Source organism: Martes martes (genome assembly GCF_963455335.1).
Source record: "Martes martes genome assembly, chromosome: 14".
NCBI classification, from domain to species: Eukaryota; Metazoa; Chordata; class Mammalia; order Carnivora; family Mustelidae; genus Martes; species Martes martes.
This window is the reverse complement of record NC_137902.1, coordinates 37205330-37225384: the sequence shown is the minus strand read 5'-3', so window position 1 is coordinate 37225384 and position 20055 is coordinate 37205330. Positions and strand designations below refer to the sequence as shown.

General features: G+C 39.6%; 1 protein-coding gene across 1 annotated transcript in view; it reads right to left on the bottom strand.

The window, feature by feature from the left end:
- The window catches only part of CSGALNACT2 (chondroitin sulfate N-acetylgalactosaminyltransferase 2), a 43615-nt gene extending 31064 nt beyond the window's left edge, over positions 1 to 12551 (bottom strand). The window contains exon 1 of the mRNA XM_080823400.1: positions 12404 to 12551. The gene's annotated coding sequence lies outside the window, so the exon portion shown is untranslated. The remainder of the gene's footprint in view (positions 1 to 12403) is intronic.
- Between the last annotated feature and the right edge of the window lie 7504 nt (positions 12552 to 20055).

Genomic DNA, 20055 nt, shown 5'->3' with positions numbered 1-20055 from the left:
CGGTTATATGCCAAGAACAAACAACAGTGTAGAAGGCTTTCACAATACAATATGAAGCTCAGTTACAAATATATATTCTAGTATTTGGAAATTGATGCCTCTTTAATGAAAGAAACAACTTTCATGAAAAAAGAAAGTGCAATGCTGAACAAGGGCATGAATCAACAAGCAAAAAAAAAAAAAGTACAACACTATGAGCAAAAGACTATGAAAACAAGTGCTTAGGTACAATCCACAAAATAAAATCAGTTATTTATATAATATTGCCATGAATCTACACACATTTTAATAAAATATTCTGTATTTTACAATAGTCTTTAAAATTTTTTTTTCATTTTTCATGTTTCATATGTCCTTTTTAATAAATGTCCCTTCTTTTTTTTTTTCATGATTTTGCTTTATGGCCAATTAGCTATGCAGGTAAAATGCTTATGGCAAAGGTGTTAATTGCAAAAATATTGGACATAACTATACTATACTCAAACTATTTTGAAATGAAACTTGAAAAAGAACTAACAGTATGTAATCTAAGTACCTCTACCTTTTATTAATATGGTACTTCAGAGTTTTTTTTTTTCATTATATAGACAATATATTTTAAACTGTGAGATATGATCCATTTAATGGGTCACTAAATACAGGATTACTTTTCAATGAAAAAGACCAGGAAATATCAGTGTACACCACATATAATAAGTTTTGTATTGCAATTATATATATACGTATATGTATGAGATTTCTACATGAGATGAGATTATAAGAGAGCTGTGGTCCAAAAATCCTGAAGAATACTGGTTTATAAAGTATTTTTACACATTTTCTATGTCATCCTTTTAAAATGGTGTGGATATTAACTTCATTTTGGATAGGAACAATAAACTAAAAAAATGAAAGGTGTAAATAAGGTTCTATAACTATTGAGTGGTATTATAAAAGCTGAGTTCTTCATTTTCCCCTCCCTTAAGCAAAATACAGGTTTTGCAATACTTTACATGCTTATCTTACAGTTATATCTTTTACAGTTGAATATTACCCACTGAAACAAAAGAAGAGTTGCTGTAATTACTTTAGAATATAAATGTTATTTGCATACCTCTGTGGTTGTTAAAAATAAAAGGTATCAATTATAGTCTTTTTTTTTTGAACAATACAATTTTTATGAAGTTAATTGTAAACCACAAACACAAATTTTTTTTTTTTTTCAGGGAGGCAGACCATGTTTATTTTCTTTACCGTCTGCCATCAATAACAATTATAGTCTTATTTGCCTAGTTCCTGAAGGGAACTCTTTAGCCAAATCCTAGAAGACTAGATTATAACAGCTCTAAATACATTAATATGTTGGAGAAAACATCAATTTTTCAGCTATTACACCTTGACTGTCGTCATTCTATGTAATGTGTTCATATCATAAATAAGATTCATTTGTAACCCAGAGTTAATCTTAAGCAACTTTCTATGCACAAACAGCAAATAGTTAAGTGGTGTGAGGCGAGAATGAGATAACTGTGGAGATGGGAAAATGAGCTATTAAAGACATATAATACAAAATCATAGATCTCAGAGTTGAAAGAAACCTTAGGAGCCATTAATTTTTTTTTAAGATTTTATTTATTTGACAGACAGAGATCTCAAGTAGGCAGAGAGGAAGGTAGAGAGAGAGGAGGAAGCAGGCTCCCCGCTGAGCAGAGAGCCCAATGCAGGGCTTGATCCCAGGACCCCAGGACCATGACCTGGGCCAAAGGCAGAGGCTTTAACCCACTGAGCCACCCAGGCGCCCCAGGAGCCATTAATTTTCTTACTCTTTAAGACAGACTAAAGAGACTTCCTCTTAAAACCTAGATAGAACAACAGGGACCAGATTTATCCCTGTACTTAAAACAATAAAAAACCCAACCAATAAAATCCAGAATCCGCCCCTCCCAATATAAAACAATGGTTTTCAAGATACTGAACACTAGGTAATAAAGGACAGTGATCCTTGGTAGAAACAAGAAACAAACGATTGCCCAGCTTACTGCCTTAGTTTCTAGGTCATATCACAGGGAGTCTCCTCCTAAGTAGAGCCCAGGTGACTTGTTGAGTTGATGAGATGGAGCCGGCAGTCTGAGGAGATCAAGGCAGCTAGGTTGAAAGGGTACAGTACCAGAAGAGAGAGCCATAGAGAGAGAGAGAACTCCAAAGATCTGAAGAGCACACCCTTTAGGTACTGAGCAGAGCACTGACAAGTGCAGGCATATAAAGAAACTAACTAAAGCTTAAAAAAAAAAAAAATTAGAAGACACAGAACTCAGCATTCATACAGGGCCAGGAATAATGTGCATGTTCCCACCAGACAGACTGGAAAACCTCAAATTCATGGGGCACTGGGTATAGTACTCAAAAAGGTCTTGCCTCGGTAATGGGAAAAAAATTAACTCTAGACTAAACATGGCTCTGGTCTTGCCTAACAAATCTTAAAAGTAAGACCTGAAAGGATCAAATTGTTTTCAAGTTAACTGCACAAGAAGTCTCAAAATATTTACAGGAATATAAAAATATCTAGCACCCAGCAAAATAAAATTCACAATGTCTGACATCTAAACAAAAATGATCAGGCATACAAAGAAAAATAAAAACACAACCTGTAATGAGAATAATCAATGACTGAAACTGATCTAGAGCTGACACAGATGCTAGAATTCATAGAAAAGGACATTAAAATTGTTGTGTTTTTAAATAGATACTCATGTTAAAAAAACTAAGCAGAGACACAGGTAACATAAAAAACTGAACTTCAGATGAAAACTTCAATGTCTGAGATGAAAAATACATTGAATGGGATTAATAGTAGATAAGACATTTCAGAATAAAATCTTAATGAATTGAAGACATTGCAATAGAAATTATGCAAAACAGAAGGAGAAAAGAATGAAAAACATGAATAGAGCATGTAGAAAGCTGTTTGACAGCTTCAAACAGTCTAGTACATATGTAATTAGAGTCTCTAAAGAAGGGAGAGGGGACAGGAGAAGTATTTAAAGACTTAAGTCTGAAAACTTTCCAAATTTATGAAAAGAAGCTCAATGAATACCAAATACAAATGCCATAAAGAAAACTAAAATGAGGGGCGCCTGGGTGGCTCAGTGGGTTAAAGCCTCTGCCTTCGGCTCAGGTCGTGATCCCATGGTCCTGGGATGGAGCCCCGCATCAGGCTCTCAGCTTGGCAGGGAGCCTGCTTCCTCCTCTCCTCCTCTCTCTGCCTGCTTCTCTGCCTACTTGTGATCTCTGTCTGTCAAATAAATAAATAAAATCTTAAAAAAATAAAAATAAAATGAGGCTCATGATAATCGAATTGCTCAAATCCTATAATAAATAGAAAATCCTGAAAGTGGCCAGAAGAAAAACACATATCACATATAAGAAACAAAGACAGTGGAGCAATGTCTTTAAAGAACTGAAAGGAAAAATATGTCAACCTAGAATTCTATATGCAGAAAAGGTGTCTGTCAAGAACAAAGGCAAGGGGCACCTGGGTGGCTTAGTTGTTAAGTGTCTGCCTTCAGCTCAGGTCATGATCCCAGGGTCCTGGGATCGAGCCCCGCATTGGGCTGCCGGCTCAGCGGGGCACCTACTTCTCCCTCTCCCACTCCCCCTGCTTTTGTTCCCTCTCTCTCTTTGTCAAATAAATAAATTAAATCTTAAAAAAAAAAAAAAAGAACAAAGGCAAAATAATTCTTGGGTCATTGGGTAGCTTGGTTGGTTAAGTGTCAGACTCTTGATTTTGGCTCTGGTCATGATCTTGGGGTTATGGGACAGAGCCCCATATTGGGCTCTGTGCTCAGCAGGGAGTCTGCTTGAGATTTTCTTTCTCTCCCTCTCCCTCTGACTGCCCCCCCAAATGTGCGCATGCACACTCAAATAAATAAATAAATCTTAAAAGGAAAATAATTCTTTAGACTTTAAGAAGCTAAAAGAATTCATCACCATCAGACCTGCACTGTAAATTCCTTAGGCAGAAGTAAAATGATAACAGATGGAAACAGGAATCTACACAAAGCAATGAAGAAACCAGAAATGTTAACAATATGGATAATGATAAATTTTCAAATTGTTTAAATCCCTTTCAACTGGAGACACAAACCACTGAAAGTGACCCAAGACAAAACAGTAAATATGAATAGACCTATGTTGAGACTAAATTAATAATCAAAAACTACCCACAAAAAAAAAATCCAAGCCCACATATGTTCACTAGTGGATTCTACCAAGCATTTATAAGAATTAATACCAATTCTTCACAAACTCTTTCAAAAAATAGACACACTTCCCAACTCACTCTGAGACCAGTATTACTTTGATATCAAAACCAGATAAAGACACTGAAACTACAGACGAGTATTCCTTAATGATACAGACACAAAAATCCTCAACAAAATATTAGTACAATGAATCCATCAACACATAAAAAAGTATAATACAACATGGCCAAGTGAGATTTATCCAAGAAATGCAAGATTGGCGTACCATCTAAAAATCAATTAATCTGGGGTGCCTGGGTGGTTCAGTTGGTTAAGTGTCTGACTTCAGCTAGGCTGAAATCTCAAAAGTTCTGGGGATAGAGGCCCACATTGGGCTCTATACTCAGTGGGAGTCTATTTATACCTGTCCTTCTCCCTCTGCCCCTCCTCCCACATGTGCCCTCCAATAAATAAATAAATAAGTAAATAAATAAATAAAAATAGTGTGGTACTAGTATAGGAATAGACATACAGATCAATAGAATTTAGGGTCCAGAAATAGGCCTTCACATTAAATCAACTGATTTCCACAAGGTGGAAAGGTAATCCAATGGAGAATGAATAGTCTTTTCAATAAATGGTGCTAGGACAACCAGATATTCACATGCAAAAGAATGAAACTGGAATCCTACCTCACCCTGTATTAAAAAATTAACTCAAAGTGGATCAAAGATCTAAATGTAAGAGTTAAAAATATAAAGCTCTTAGAAAATATAAGTGTAAATCTCTGTGGTTTTCAATTGGGCAATGATTTGTTAGATATGACACCAAAAGACCAAAGACAAGATAAATAAATTAGACTTCATTAAAATTAAAAACTTTAGTCCTACAAGGGATATCCTCAGTAAAGTGAAAAGACAACTACAGAATGGGGGAAAATATTTGTAAATCATTTGTCTGATAGGGCTCTGTGTCTAGAGTATATAAAGAACTCTTACAACTCAATATTTAAAAGGATAAATAACCCAATGGGCAAAAGATCTGATTAGACATTTCTCTGAAAAGATTAAGAATGGCCTGTAAGCACATGCAAGATGGCTCAACATCGATAGCCAATAGGGAAACGCAAATCAAAACTACAAGGAGATACTACACATTCACTATGATATAATTCAAAATGGATCACAGATCTAAATGAAAAACCTAAAACTATGAAAATAGAAAGCAAGCACAGGAGAAAATCTTTGTGACCTTAAGTCAGGCAAAGACTTCTTTGATCTAACAGTAACAGCATAACGGATAAACCGGACTTCATTAAAATTTGTTAACTTGTGGTCTTTGAAATACACTTTTAAGAGAATGAATAGGTAAGTTACAGACCAGGAGAAAATAGGTGCAAAGCATATATCTCATAAAGGACTTGTATTCAGACTAAACTTGGCAAAATGTTTGAACAAACACTTCAAATATGCACATGAAAAAAATGTTCAACACTGTCAAACCACAATGAGATACCATTACATAGAATGGCTAATTTTAGAATGGTTAAAATTAAAAAGTGGGTGTGTTGGTGACAATATGGAAGAACGAGAACTTTCATATACTGCTGGTGGGAATGTAAAATGGTTTTTAGTTTCCTAACAAGTCAAACATAAGCCTATCATGATTCAATCATTGCAATCCTAGATATTTATCTGAGAGAAATGAAGCATATGTCCATACAAAGACTTGGACACAAATGCTGATAGTAGCTTTAGATGTAACAGCCAAAAACTAGAAACAACACAAATGTTTATCAACAAGTGAATGGATAAATAAACTGGAGTCCAGCCATACTGATACATGCATTATCATGGGTGGATCTCAGTAATTATTCTCAGTGACACAAGTTCAACAACGGAAGAGTACATATTGTATAATTCCATTTATATAAAGTTCTAGAAAATGTAAGGTAACTTGTAGTGACAGAAAGCAGATGAGTCAGTGGCTGCCTGGGACCAGGTGGGAGTCAGGGAACTGGTAAAAGGAAGCAATTATAAAAGGGCACAAGGAAACTTTTGGGAGTGATAGATATGGTCTATCATTTTGACTGTGGTGATGATTTCACAGATGTATACATATGTGCAAATTATCAAATTATATATTTTAAATATGTATAGCATATATATGTCAGTTATACCTCAATGAAGCTATTTAAAAAATAAAACCAAATCAGATTTAGTTTTTGTAGTAGCACTGAAGAAGCATTTTTTTTAAAAGATTTTATTTATTTATTTGACAGAGGGAGATCACAAGTAGGCAGAGAAGCAGGCAGAGAGAGAGAGGAGGAAGTGGGCTCCCTGCTGAGCAGAGAGCCCAATTCGGGGCTCGATCCCAGGACCCTGGGATCATGACCTGAGCCGAAAGCAGAGGCTTTAACCCACTGAGCCACCCAGGCGCCCCTCTACTCAATCTTTTGATTCTCTAATATTACAGTACTACTCATACATATTTCATACATCGTTTCCATGGTACTTATACTGCAGTGTGCCAAAATAACTTCTGTAGTAAGAGTAAGTTACTGCCTTTTGCAAAATACAATCCATTTGAATCTATTTACTTTAAAAGTTCTATTCTGTATAATCTTCCTAAATTTCTGCACAGTTTCTTACTATAGTTTTCAAAAACTAAATTTGTAATTTTTAGTTCACTTTTTACACAACGAAAACAAAGTTACAAAATTATTTGGGAAACATAAGCACTGACAGGAAAAACAAAACCTAAAACTTTATGAAGTATCAGTATTTATAAGGAAAGGAATTAGAACCGTTTATTTCTTGAGCAATTGATGAGTTACAATGATAAATGGATTTTTTTTAAATTTTATTTATTTATTTGAGAGAGAGAGATGACAAGTAGGCAGAGAGGCAGGCAGAGAGAGAGGGGGAAGCAGGCTCCCCGCCAAGCAGAAAGCCCGATGCGGGGCTCGATCCCAGGACCCTGAGACCACGACCCGGGCCGAAGGCAGAGGCTCAACCCACTGAGCCACCCAGGCGCCCCGATAAATGGATTTTTTAAACATGTCATTGAATAAATGGTTTGTAAGTATTTAGAAATAAAAGTACTGGTCACCAGAAGGTAGTACTCATTAAAAAATATTTGAGTACCTAGTGTGTTAGGTATTGCAATGGACTGAATGTTTCTCTCCCCAATCCCCATTCATATGTTGAAATCCTAACCCCAATGTGATAATATTAGCTTTCTGCCAGAAAGTTGACGGTCCATAAGAGGGCCCTCATCAGAACTCAACTATGCTGGTGCCTGATCTCAGACTAAGGGAAATAAGTTTCTCTTGTTCATAAGTCAGTCTGTGGTACTTTGTTATAGCTGTCCAAATTGACTAAGACAGACACTGTGTTGGGTGCTAAGAACAAGTAATACCAGATCATTTTAAGAAGTATTTCTGGGTTAAACTATATTCAAGGTACTCAGATTTCAGCAAAACAAATGACAGAAATATTCATGCTATCAATACAGGCAAAAATGTGTCAAAAGCAGCCTGTAGCACAGGAAAAGCAACTAAAAAAGTCAAGAATAATAGCTGTGTAATCTTGGGCATAATACTTAAACCTATCTGGGCTTCATCTATAAAATGAGGTAATTTGTCTGGATGGCCAAGATTTCTTCCAAGATGTTCCAATTCCTTTGATTAAAGATAAACTAAAAATAGACACAAACACTTTTTGGAGGACAAATTTGATGTAATGCACATGCTTTTTAATCCAGCAATTCACAATTCCATTTTTAAGATTTTAAGACTCTATACTATGGAAATACTCATACTAGTATACAGTCACATGCAGAAGATGTTTACTACTGCTATATATAACAGCAAAAGAAAAGCAATTTAAAGTCTATCAATAGAAAGATGAAGTAAACTGCAGACAATCATATAATATTCAAAAAGAATGAGGTAGACCCAGACGTGTTAACATAGATAATACCTATAAAATGGTATCAATATAATCAATAGATTATAAACATTTCTCTTAGTTTCTCTTATTCATATAATTGGCTAAATTCATATATTCCCTCTACCACTTTCAAATTCTTCATTATAGGTAAGTTTTTAAAATCTCTATAAGCTTCAGTTTTCTCATCTGTTAAGCAGGAATAATTATATTATAATTATATTCAGGAATAAATATATTCCTGTTAAGCAGGAATAATATATATTTCAATGTTATTATAACAATTAGTCTAGTAAAACATGACAAGCATTAAGTGCTCAGTAAGTGTTAGGTGTTACTTCACTTATGTAAAGTTTTGTTTTGTTGTTGTTGTTAATGGAGTCAAATGGTCTCTTCCTGAATGACTTCTCCATTTCAGCTTTATTGGAAATAATTCTAATATAAAACTTATTTTCTCAAATAGTCAATTCTTAACAGTTATTTAATAATCCATGTTCTTGTCACTAATTGGAAATCCGACCTTTATCATAAGCAAAATTCCTATACATATGGAGGAGGTCTATTTCTGGCTCTAAATCAGGGGTTAACAAACATTTCAAGTAAACGGCCATGTAGTAAATACCATAACCATCAACCCTGCCTTGGAGCACAAAAGCAGCCACAGAAAATCTGTAAATGAGTGAGCATAGCTATATTCCAATGGGTACTGAAATTTGAACTACCTATAATTAATGACACAAAGTATTATTCTTCTTTTACTGTTTTGTTTTGAAGCACTTAAAAATATAAAAGCCACTCTTAGGTCACAGGTCATACTAAAATAGGTGAACAGTCACATTTGGCAACTTGTGCTCTGAATCTTTACATTTTCGTACACTCTTACAATTTTGCCCCTACCTTTTTCTTTTTTTTAAGATTTATTTATTTATTTTAGAGAGAATGAGAAAGTGAGCAAGTGCTGGGAGGGGCAGAGGGAGAGGGAAACTCCAGCAAGCAGACTCCTCACTGAGCTTGGAGCCCAACACGGGGCTTGACCTCACACCCCAAGATCTTGACCTGAACTGAAACCAAGAGTCAGAAGCTTAACTGACCGTGCCACCCGGGGCCCCTATTTTGCCTCCATTTTGAATGACAGTTTGGTTAGGGATGTTTCTTAGTTCAAAAAATGTCTCATAAGCACTTTTTAAATAATGTTCCACTGTTATTTAACATTCTATGTTCCAGATTAGAAGACTAAGTGCACATCTGATTTTCACTCCTTTATAGGTAACCATATGTTTCTCTTTGGAAACTTATGAGACTGTATATTAATTTACCCATGAGGTTCATAAATTTCATTGGAATGTATCTACTGTGTCTATCAATACTCTTTTAAGACTCTCTGTATGAATGAACTAGACAGTCCATTCATAAACTCGGATACTTCTGAGAGAAATTTCCTTGTTTCTTTCCTTTCTTCTTTTGACATTCTACCATAAGGTGAGAAAGGGAAATCAGGCATCTTCTGTGAGTTGCAAGGGGAAGAGAATGGGAATAGAAGCTGTTAGCGAGCCAGAAACTCTTAATTTGTGTCACATCTTTCTATAAGCTTGCTGAAAAGGTATACTTACTGATCATTCCCACTACACAGATGAAATGGAGACCAGAGAGAGAAGGGCTGATTTTTTGGCCAACACTTTATCTCCTGATACATCTTTCTGTTTGGCTCTGGATACCCAAGATTCAGCTTGGATACTCCTACCCTCATGATCTGTAGTTACTTCTCCTCTTCTAATTTCTATTTCTTCTTGGAACTGCTATGAGATGTTCATTGATTCTTCTGGATCTATTTTCCATGTCATAACTATTTTTTCCTATTTCTACTTTTTAATATTCAAGAACTGATTATTTTCAAGGCAGCCTATATATGTTAAATAGGCATGATGCCCTCCCAAATCTGAGCATACTAATATTAATATTAAAGTTTTCTTCTATTCCTTACATCAACTCCATTGCTTCAGGTCTAGTTCTACATATCTCTTACACGCTACTAATTTCTGTTGTTTATCCCTACTATAAAGGTATCAGCATCTCAGTATACATGGAAATCACTGTACTCTTGCAGTAAATTCACATTTGTAACTAACCCTATAATTCAATTTTATATTTACACCCAGACTTGTATGACAACAAGATAATTTTTTAACTTGCAAACCCATGATTTTCAATCCATTTTTTAGTCACATCATTTTGGTGTTTCGTTTCCCTTAACAACCACCAACTTGAGTAACACAGTTATTATCTAAGTGTTATGCAATAAGCTTCAGGGACAGATCGTCACCAGCTCTAACAGACTTATCTAACCGTTAAACAAGTAATCAGAGTCTGGTAGAAGATTGTCACAGATGTGCAACTAAAGAAATTAATAATACAGTAATGAATCACTTAAGTCTTGAACTCAAAGTAGTTTTGCTTTTTACCAATCTTTAATGTTACAGAAGTTAAAATAACAAATTCTACTGAAAAAGAAAGACTCCATGTTGGTTAAAACAATTTTCTGTCTACCTTATGATAGTTATTCCATAGCTGACAGAAATGCACACAGGTGTTCACCAAGAACATTTATAAGAATGTTCATAATATTCTTCAAAATACGTAATAACAGAAACTGAAAACACAAATATCCACCAACAAAAGAATAGTCATGTAGTCATACCAATGGAATATTAAACATCAATAAAAGATAATGAGCCATTGATACATGAAACATCATGGGTGACTCTCACAAGCAATGTGCCAAGCATTTTGCATGATTCCATTAACACCAAGCCCAAAACAGACAAAACTAAGAGATGATGACAGAAATCATAACACTGATTGGGGGCAGGAGTAAAACTTGGAAGAAGCAGAGGGAAACTCCTGGGATGATGGAAATATTCTGTAAACATAATTTGTTGGTCTAGCTTGTGGTAACACAAGTTAATAAATATATAAAAATCCACTCAGTTGTACAATTAAGATTTATGTGCCTGGTGACTTCACATGTATTTTATACCTCAATAAAAGTTAAGAAAGAATGTAATTTCCAAACTGTCAATACTCAATAAATATTGTAGTCAACCATATTCAGCCATAAATATTGGAAACCCAAAATCCTTTTTATATTCTTTTAGCTGTAAGATGATTTTAAACAAATGGTATCAGAATAATAATACAAAATGAAGGTTAACATTCTGAGTCATAAAATACTTGGTTTCCCATGTCTAAATTTGGGAGCACTGTGTTTTGTTAAGATTTTTATTTTTATTTATTTGACAGAGAGAGAGAGACAGCGTGACAGGTAACACAATCAGGGGGAGTGGGAGAGGGAGAAGCATGCTTCCCGCTTAGCAGGGAGACGGATGCGGGGCTCGATCCCAGGACACTCGGATCATGACCTGAGCCAAAGGCAGATGCTTAAGGACTAAGCCACACAGGCGCCCTGGAAGCACTGTTTTAATACATTTAAAGACAACATTAATTCCACCAGAAATAAAGACCCAGCTCCTGAGAACCTTCAATGAGGTTAAATGTCCAGACACTGCATACAAGAACAGGCTGAAGGATAAAAGCTTAAGATTTATAATTAAATTTTCATTCTGCAAATAATGTCATCACCAATAAAAGCATCACTATTGCGTTTACAAATTATTCCTCCTCCCGCTGTTCAGAAATAGCGCAATTTTCCAGATGAAGACTGAAAATGCAAGAAGCTCCCGGTCCTGTAGTCTCCTCGGCCCCACTAAGTCCTAAACAGATGTGCGTCTTTAAAGGCGTCTGGTTTCTGGCAGACAGAGCGAGGGGCTGCTGTCAAGAGACTACTACGTTAACGCCATAAAGAGGTAACAGCTGACTACAAAGTTTATGCACCGAGAGAAGCACAGAGAGTGGTGAGTTAGATTTAAAAAAAAAAAAAAAAAAGGTGATAAAAATAAAACACACCCAAACCAACAGTCCTCTGACAGCATCGTTCTCAAAAGAGAACTCAAACCGTTCCGAAAAAACTATGACTTTTCCTGACACCGCAGCGGCCTCCCGAGGCTTTGCCCGGGAGGCGACCCCATCGGGATAGGGTCCCCCGGCGGGCTCGTCCGTGAAGCGACCCGACCCGGACAAGGACCCACAGCCCTCCGCCCGCGCCCCGGCGCCCGAACTGCCCCGGCCCGAGCCGCCAGAGCCACTGGCAGGCGAGGCCGGGTGGGGCCAGGTACTCACCGCGTTCACCAGTCCGCGCAAGGCCACCGCCGCCCCGCTGCCTCCTCCCCGGCCGCGGGCATACCCCGGCGGCGCCCAGCGCACAGGGCTTATCACCGCCTCACAGCCCACCACACGCGGCCGCGCAGACGACCGCCACTTCCGGCGCGCGTGAGGAAATGAGGCTGCCGCCGCGGCGCGCGCCTGCCCCGCCCCGCCCACACCCAACCCCGGCAGCCCCGCCCTAGCCCCGCCCGCTTTCCCGCCCGCGCCCCTTGTCAGGCTTGGGAAGCTCAGTAACTGACATACAGTAGTGACTAATCGATTATCTGTTTAAAATGTGTGTGTGTAGTTCCAAAAACGATTTATAGCGACCGGTAGAGGCCCCAGGCAGAAAATCGTTCCCGCCGGAACAAGAGTCTGCAGGGACAGGAGTACCAGCTCCAGAGGACCGCTGACTGCGAGAGGGAAGGACTCAGCCGAGGATGGCAGGGCAGTTCTGCCCGGGACCTCTGTCCTGGGAGCCCGAAGGGGTGAAGAGTGCCTTCGTGGGCACTGAGCTAAGGACTGACAGATCGACAGAGATGTCCCAGCATCCTCGAGGGTGCTGGGCTGCGCTTGAGGTCCCCAGCGAGGAAGTCCTGAGTTGCCACTGGACCTTTAGCCATTCCATTACTTTGGGCGTGGGTGGGTTTCCTTATATGTGAAACGAGGGAGACATTGTGGAAGATGGCTTGAGAGCTAATACTGTATGATTTAAGTGAGTGGAAAAAAAGAAAGCCCTCCCCAACATCCCTTCCACTCAACTGCTTATTTCAGAGCATCCCCCAAGGACGCTGGCCTGGAGAGTGATAGCCTGAGCAGGGGAGGAGATATCAGGCAGCACCAGCCCCTGCTTGTGTCTGAGCAGGACACGGAGGTGGTAAGAGTGGCTGTGGGGTCTGCCTCCCACCACGCTCTGCTTTCCTTAGTGGCTACCTTGGCAGGTGACCACACTTAGCCTCTCTTAGCCTGTTTCCTCAGCTGTGTTGTAGGGACAGTAATGACAGCATATGCTTCCTAAGGGTGTTGTGAGTGTTAAACGCAATTTTGTGTTTGATGCGTTTGGCACACTGCCTGGCAGGTGGCAGGCAGTTGAAGCTCACTGTCACCATTAAGTACATTAGTTAGAGCAGAAGACTGGGGTGACTATGGGATGCATCCCATAGAAGTGGCATTCCTAGAAGGGAAAATTTGCTCCCAATCACAGCTGTCTTCACTGTATGATGGTTATTGGGATGTCTTTAATACAGATGTTCTCCTCAGATACGTCTTGTGGGAAATCCCACTGGTAAGAGAGTGTAGAGCCTACTTCTAAGCCAGGCTTGCTGGATGTCCAGGCTCTTCCTAATATCAAGGTGTCATTCCTCTCTCATGTCATTTCTGAGCAACTGTAAGCATTTTTAGTTTTAACACTCCTTCCCTCAACCTGGTCCAAGAGTAAATTATTCATCTAGTCATAGATTCTATGGGTCTGGGACCTTGTGAAGATATGGACCATGTCTTTTTCATCTACCACTACTCGGCACATAAGAAGCATTCAATAAATGCGAATTGAGTTGGTTAAAATAAGAACGCACAAGTATCTCTCCCTTATCCAGAATCTATCTCCTTTATCCAGAATCTCAGACCCCTCAAGTGGACGGCATGAATGATTAAGTTTACTGTCATAATTAAGCTTTCTGTACAGATGCCTGATTATGCTCTGGTATGGCAGTCAGCCTTGTGTGAGTCTACTTAGCGTAAATTCTCTAATGTTTAAGCTTGCCATGGGTGTTTTTGTTCTGTAAATCTGAGGATCCAGCTTGGGAGTGTAAATGTAAATGTAAATTCTCATGGGAGAATTAGGGAGTGGGTACAGAGCACAGCATTGGTGAATTTAAGAGGATAAGACAGAAGTACTTAAAATATTTAAGGTGTTACTGCAAGTAAATATAAATGGCAGTCCACTGAACTGTCAGGGGATTATGTTCCCAGGCTGGCAGCTTTGAAGCCCTCCATCCCACTCTAAGTTACTACATATTGTTAGTTAAGACATTGTAATCAGCCTGTGCCTGACATTCCTGCTGATGGACCTTAGGAAGTCTACAGAAAAAGGGGTATGTGGACCTTGTCCTCCAGTCTCATATCCAATAACGGCAAATGCTTAGGCTGTTTTCTCTTTCTGCTGCCCGTACAGACTTTAAATTGGATGAGACTATCTGCTCCCCTAGGGCAGGGACGTGGCCTCTCCTTTTCTCTCAAGCACCCCTAAGCCAGGCACAGGGCCTGACCCATTATACATGCTCACTGCATACCCACAGATGTGTGAATGCCTGAATACTAGTGAATTCTACAGCTCTAACTTTCCTCTAGTGGGGGCCAAAGTAATAGCAAGGTTAAGTCTCTACTTCCACTAATCAGATGCAAAAGAGCCTTACCTTCCATTGTGCTGCAGTGCACGGTAGAACCACTCCCTTCCACGTTAAACATTCTATTTTTTGTCTACCTCCTCTAGCCTTATAAGTGTTGGGTTTTCTTCTTTATTTATAGCATTTGTTTTTCTTCCTTTATCCTACACTTTCTTTACTGATCATGCTGTGTAGCCTGTGTGGCACAGGCTGCATTCAGCAGCAGGTGCTTCTCCCAGTTTTAACCCTTCTAATCCTGTTGACATCCCTGTGGGGTAGGTTATGGTCCTCAGTTTACCCTGGAGAAAACAGAAACTCAGAGAGGAAACTGCAGAGGCTCACCCAGGACAGGAACCCACCTGAAGTTGAAGCAGTGCGGTTAGGGTTAGTCTTGTACACTGCTAGTTGGATTCTTCATTAGCATTGTTGTTTTTAAAATAATTGAGGTTCTGCCATCAGTAGATTTAAATTGTTAGCTTTTTATTATTTTTTGAATTGCTAAACCAGATACTAAATGCATGTAATTTAAATTTGGAAAGACAATAATGCATAATTCAAGTTCTGTGGCAGATAATGGGTGATACAAATAAAATAAGTAGTTCCATTGAGAAAAATACAAAAGTACTGTTGTGGTATATTAATATCGGAAGAATGGAGTTTTTTCCCCAAGAATCTCCACTCTGAGGCGGTGGCAGCTGCTGCTTCTTCTTCTTCTTCTTCTTCTTCTTCTTCTTCTTCTTCTCTTCTTCTTCTTCTTCTTCTTCTTCTTCTTCTTCTTCTTCTTCTTCTTCTTCTTCTTCTTCTTCTTCTTTTTTTTAACTATAAAGCTTTCCCACTTCCCTAACCTGCTTTTGAGCTCTTGCCAAATGGAAGTGATGAGGGCTGACTCCCTTGCTATATAGCAAGCTCTGAAGAGGCTTTGCCTATTCTCATTGGGCCATTTTTGTTTCCATAGTTTTCTTAATGGGGCCACCAAGATATGGTCTTCATTGCTTATCGCCTCAGACCACAGCCTTCACTCACGCATGGTATTCACAGAGGCCCCTTGTGTCCTGCTATTCTTGGTTTATCAAGTCTATAAGGATATGGCAAATTGGCATCGGGTCTGACCTCTGCTTGCTTTGCCTTGAGTTCCTTGGCTATTAACTCTCAGTTTGGGAATCTGGCTTTGTTATTGATTCCCATTTATTTGGCATCTTTGATGGAATCAGTCCATTCCCTTCATCCCCTTTTGCTGTCTTTTATGTTACTGTTTTGCCTGCTTTCTAAAAGTTTGTTTAACATATGGAGAATCATAGGGCAGAATGCTGGCATAGGCCCTAGAACCCTGTTGCTCAAGTTGGTTCACAGACCTGAGTTTGGGGTTCTCTCCAGACCAGCGTCCATTTTCACATGGTATTCTCCCTGTGTCTTCCTTGTGTCCAAATATCCCTCTCCTTATAAGGGTACCAATCACTGGATTAAGGGCCCCCATAGTGCAATATGACTTCATCCACAAAGACCCTATTTTCAAATAAGGGCAAATTCACAGGCTGTGCAATTACAGACTTGAACATAATCTTTTTGGGGGGTCAATTCTACCCACTATAATAAGCAACCTCTTGGATTTCTGGTAGATTCAGGTGCCACTCTTTCTGAATTAAACTCTGCCACTTTTGCTCAATCTTTTCCTGGGAGTAAACATATGGCATATGGAAAGCATTTCAAATAACACACAGATTTCCTCTGTTTCCTGAATGGTTAACTGTAAGCATCGAGCCCTTGATAGCTAACACTTAAAATAAGAGATTCTCTCCTTTAGGAGCCCAGATATGAACAGGCTTTCTAGAACCTGTGGGTGGCTCCTCAAAGGTCCCCTTCCCTAGACATCTGAGACAGGAGAAAGCCCTTTTGCCTGTTTGTGCAAGAGCAATCTGGACAAGCCCTTGGAGTTCCATGGGAACTATCCAAAACCCATCACTTACTGTAGCCTTCCCTTGACATGCTGTAAAGACTTATCCCCCCAGTGTTAGGGCAAGTGCTCAGCTACAAAATTTGCTGATGCTTCTGCTGAGCTAGTTCCAAGCTCCTTGCTTGACCTCATGATTCTTCCTGAAATAGAGACATTACTATTAACTGGAAACACAGCACTTCTCAGCCACTGATTAAACTCTTATGAAATTCTATTATTCTCTCCCTCTTAGGTCCTACTTACTGCTACAACACCCTGAATCCAGGCACTCTCCTTCCTCTATCAAAGGGGAGCCTATTGCTGATAATTTGTAATCAGATAATTTGAGAACTCTCTGTACCTTACTCATATGTTAATTATATTCTCATATTGAGAACCCTGAGCTAATCCTGTTTGCTGATGAATCATTCTTGAAGCTGGAAGTTATCAAGCAGCTATCATTAATTGAAGAGCTCCTTTAGAATATAGTCTTCTCCTGAGATAAAATCAGTCCAAATGGCAGAATATATTGCATTTACTAGAGCTTGTTACCTAGCCAAAGACTAGAGAGTAAACATATATGTAGACAGGAAATGGGCTTTTGGAGTACTACACAACTTTAGGATGCTAGAACTCCCACAAAAATGGACAGCAAGTTAAGCAATTTTTAGATGCACTCTACTTACTGCAAAGGTGGCTATTATGAAGTTCAAGAATCATGCAAAAAGAGACAAGGTTGAAGCTCAAGCAAACACTGCAGATCATCATGCCAAACAGCTAAATTTCTCCCTGAAACTACTCATAGAGCACAAATTGATTACTACCTTAAAGCAACACTGAGAAAGCTGTAAATAGACAGTTGCATTGTTTTAAATTTCATGTGGGTTAGTCATGGTGTGTGCCCTTCCTAATATTATACTTGGATCAGTGACATAGGGAAGGTGGGGCAGGCAATACAGTACCTTAAGAGCAAAAGCTGCCTCGTGACCTAGATGGGATTTATTCTTGGCCTGGGTTATTAGGGTTCTGGGTTCAAAGGGGTTATTAGTTGCTCTTGTTCTTGTCAGAGTGGTCATGATACTGGTCCACTGCATTCTATCCAGGGTCTGAAATGCTTCTGCACAGATCACATGATCTCCATGATGATACAACAGAAAGGTTGAGAAGACCTCATGGTACAGTTGGCCATAGAGATGACTGAACAATTGATCTCAAAGTGGCAAAGATCTGGATTTCTAGACTTCCCTGAATTCTCCAACTTCTCACAAGCTAGCAAATGATCAGAAAGGAGGACTGAGTCCGAATATGCAAACAGACAATGATCAGACCACATGTAAACTGAGAAACTCTGACCCACACCTCTGCAGGAACCAGTCCAGAATGGTCAGGACTGGTCCAGTTTTCCCACTTTTGTTATTTCCAAATCAGGACCAACCAGAGAAAGCCAAGTACATTCCCAAAGTCAATCTCATAAGATGCCTGACTTCTAGGTAGCCTACCTCCAGCTTCCCCATGTCAACAACCTCCAGTCACAACATGCCTGAAGCCTCCCTCCCTCACCTCCTTTTTAAACTATAAATCTTTTCCCTCCTCTGCCTGCCTTACATTTCTTTTAAAAGCAAGTGATGGTGGTTGACTCCCTCACTATAGCAAGTCCAGAATAAGCAACCTCTGTTCATTTGGACGGTCTTTACTTGTTTTTGTGAAACTAGAGATTATAGGTAATTGGACTTCTCTTTAAAAAATACAACTTTCTACCACAATTCTTCTTTTACTTCTTTCAATGACTACCTTGTGAGAGACCAGAACCCTTGCATTCTCTGTGTCATTCCTTTTCTTAAAAATCATTTCTGATAATCTCTTCTTTCCATATACTTAGGAAGTCCCCCAGACCCTTGGCATACACCTAGCCTGCCAGGTCCTGTGGCCACAGAGCCTCCAGGAAAATTTTTAAGCTCTTTAAAACTCTTATAGGCACAAAGCGTGTAGCACATCATAGGCCCTTGGTGGGAGAAGTGTCTGAAGACAGGCTGTGATGCAGGTACCATGTGGGCTCTCTGCAGCCCTCCAGGCAAAGTCCCTTGCCTCAGATTAGCAAGAGGCAGCCTCACATACTTCCTTCTCTGGGGCTAGACCCTTTTCAGCCCACAGGAACGACTTTCCTCCATGGGGTGAATGACATGTGCAGAAAAGGACTGGCGGAGGTGACAAACAGGAGCAACATAAAGCATATGACTTACCCTGGCACTGCTTACAAAACTGACCAAGATAAACAGAAACAGGGACACTTAAAATGAACATCACATTTTTGTTCATGAGCTTGACCCTTTTCATGGTAAATATTGCCTGTGTATGCAATATCAAAATTATTTCCTTTTCAAAAAAATTTTTTTGGTATTTTTTTAGTTTTGGGAGGTACTTACCTTGCCTGTTCACGCTAACTTTGAACATGAATTTCTCAGTGTTCTCTGAAAGGATGCAGGATTATGGTGCCTCCTGGTGTGGACTATAGAACTCCTGAACTCACAGTGCTTGGGATGGTCTCACGTTGTGACTCCTTCCATGCTGCCTGGCCCAGTTCCCTGTGACACTGATGTTCCTGTAGTCACCATGTTCCTGTCGATGGCCTCCCTGTCACACTCTGGGCCCAGGCTCTGGTTGAGAGGTGTTGGTTGGCCAGGTCCCGTGATTTGCACATCCTAGAAACACCTGCAAAAATATCTCATCGCTTGACACAACCATGAAAACCTGAGTGGCAAAAATAAACCGTGATTTCTTCTGGGCACTCATGATGTGTGCCCCTTAACCCTGGGCATGAAGCGTGTTCTCTCTGCCATCACACTGCCACCCAGCCAGCCTTGGCTGCAGATGGGGAGAGGGGTTTCAAATGGAAAGATTCTCCACGTGGAGGTGCTGATTTTTCGTGATGTCAGCTAAGAATCCTTCCTATGAATCCCTACAGTTCTAACGGGTCCATCAAGAATGCTGCCTGTGGAGGAGAGGCCAGAACAGAAGAGTCCCAGGGGAGAGGGCTGTTTTCTGTTCATATGAGGGCAAGAGCTGTGGATAAGCTCCACACATATCTTCATGCCAAAAGGATGAGGAAACCCCCCCTCCCCACGCCGCCCCGCCCCGCTGCTGAACGTGGCCTTCAGATCAATGCTATGTCTTTCCGGGGCCACAGAACCAAGGGTTTCTCAGGCACCTTCTTAGAACCACCCTAAAATGTTACCTGCTAAATATCCTACATGTGAATATGCTCAAAGGAGAAGAGGAAACCATTCACCGGGGGACAAATGCTTCATTTATACTGG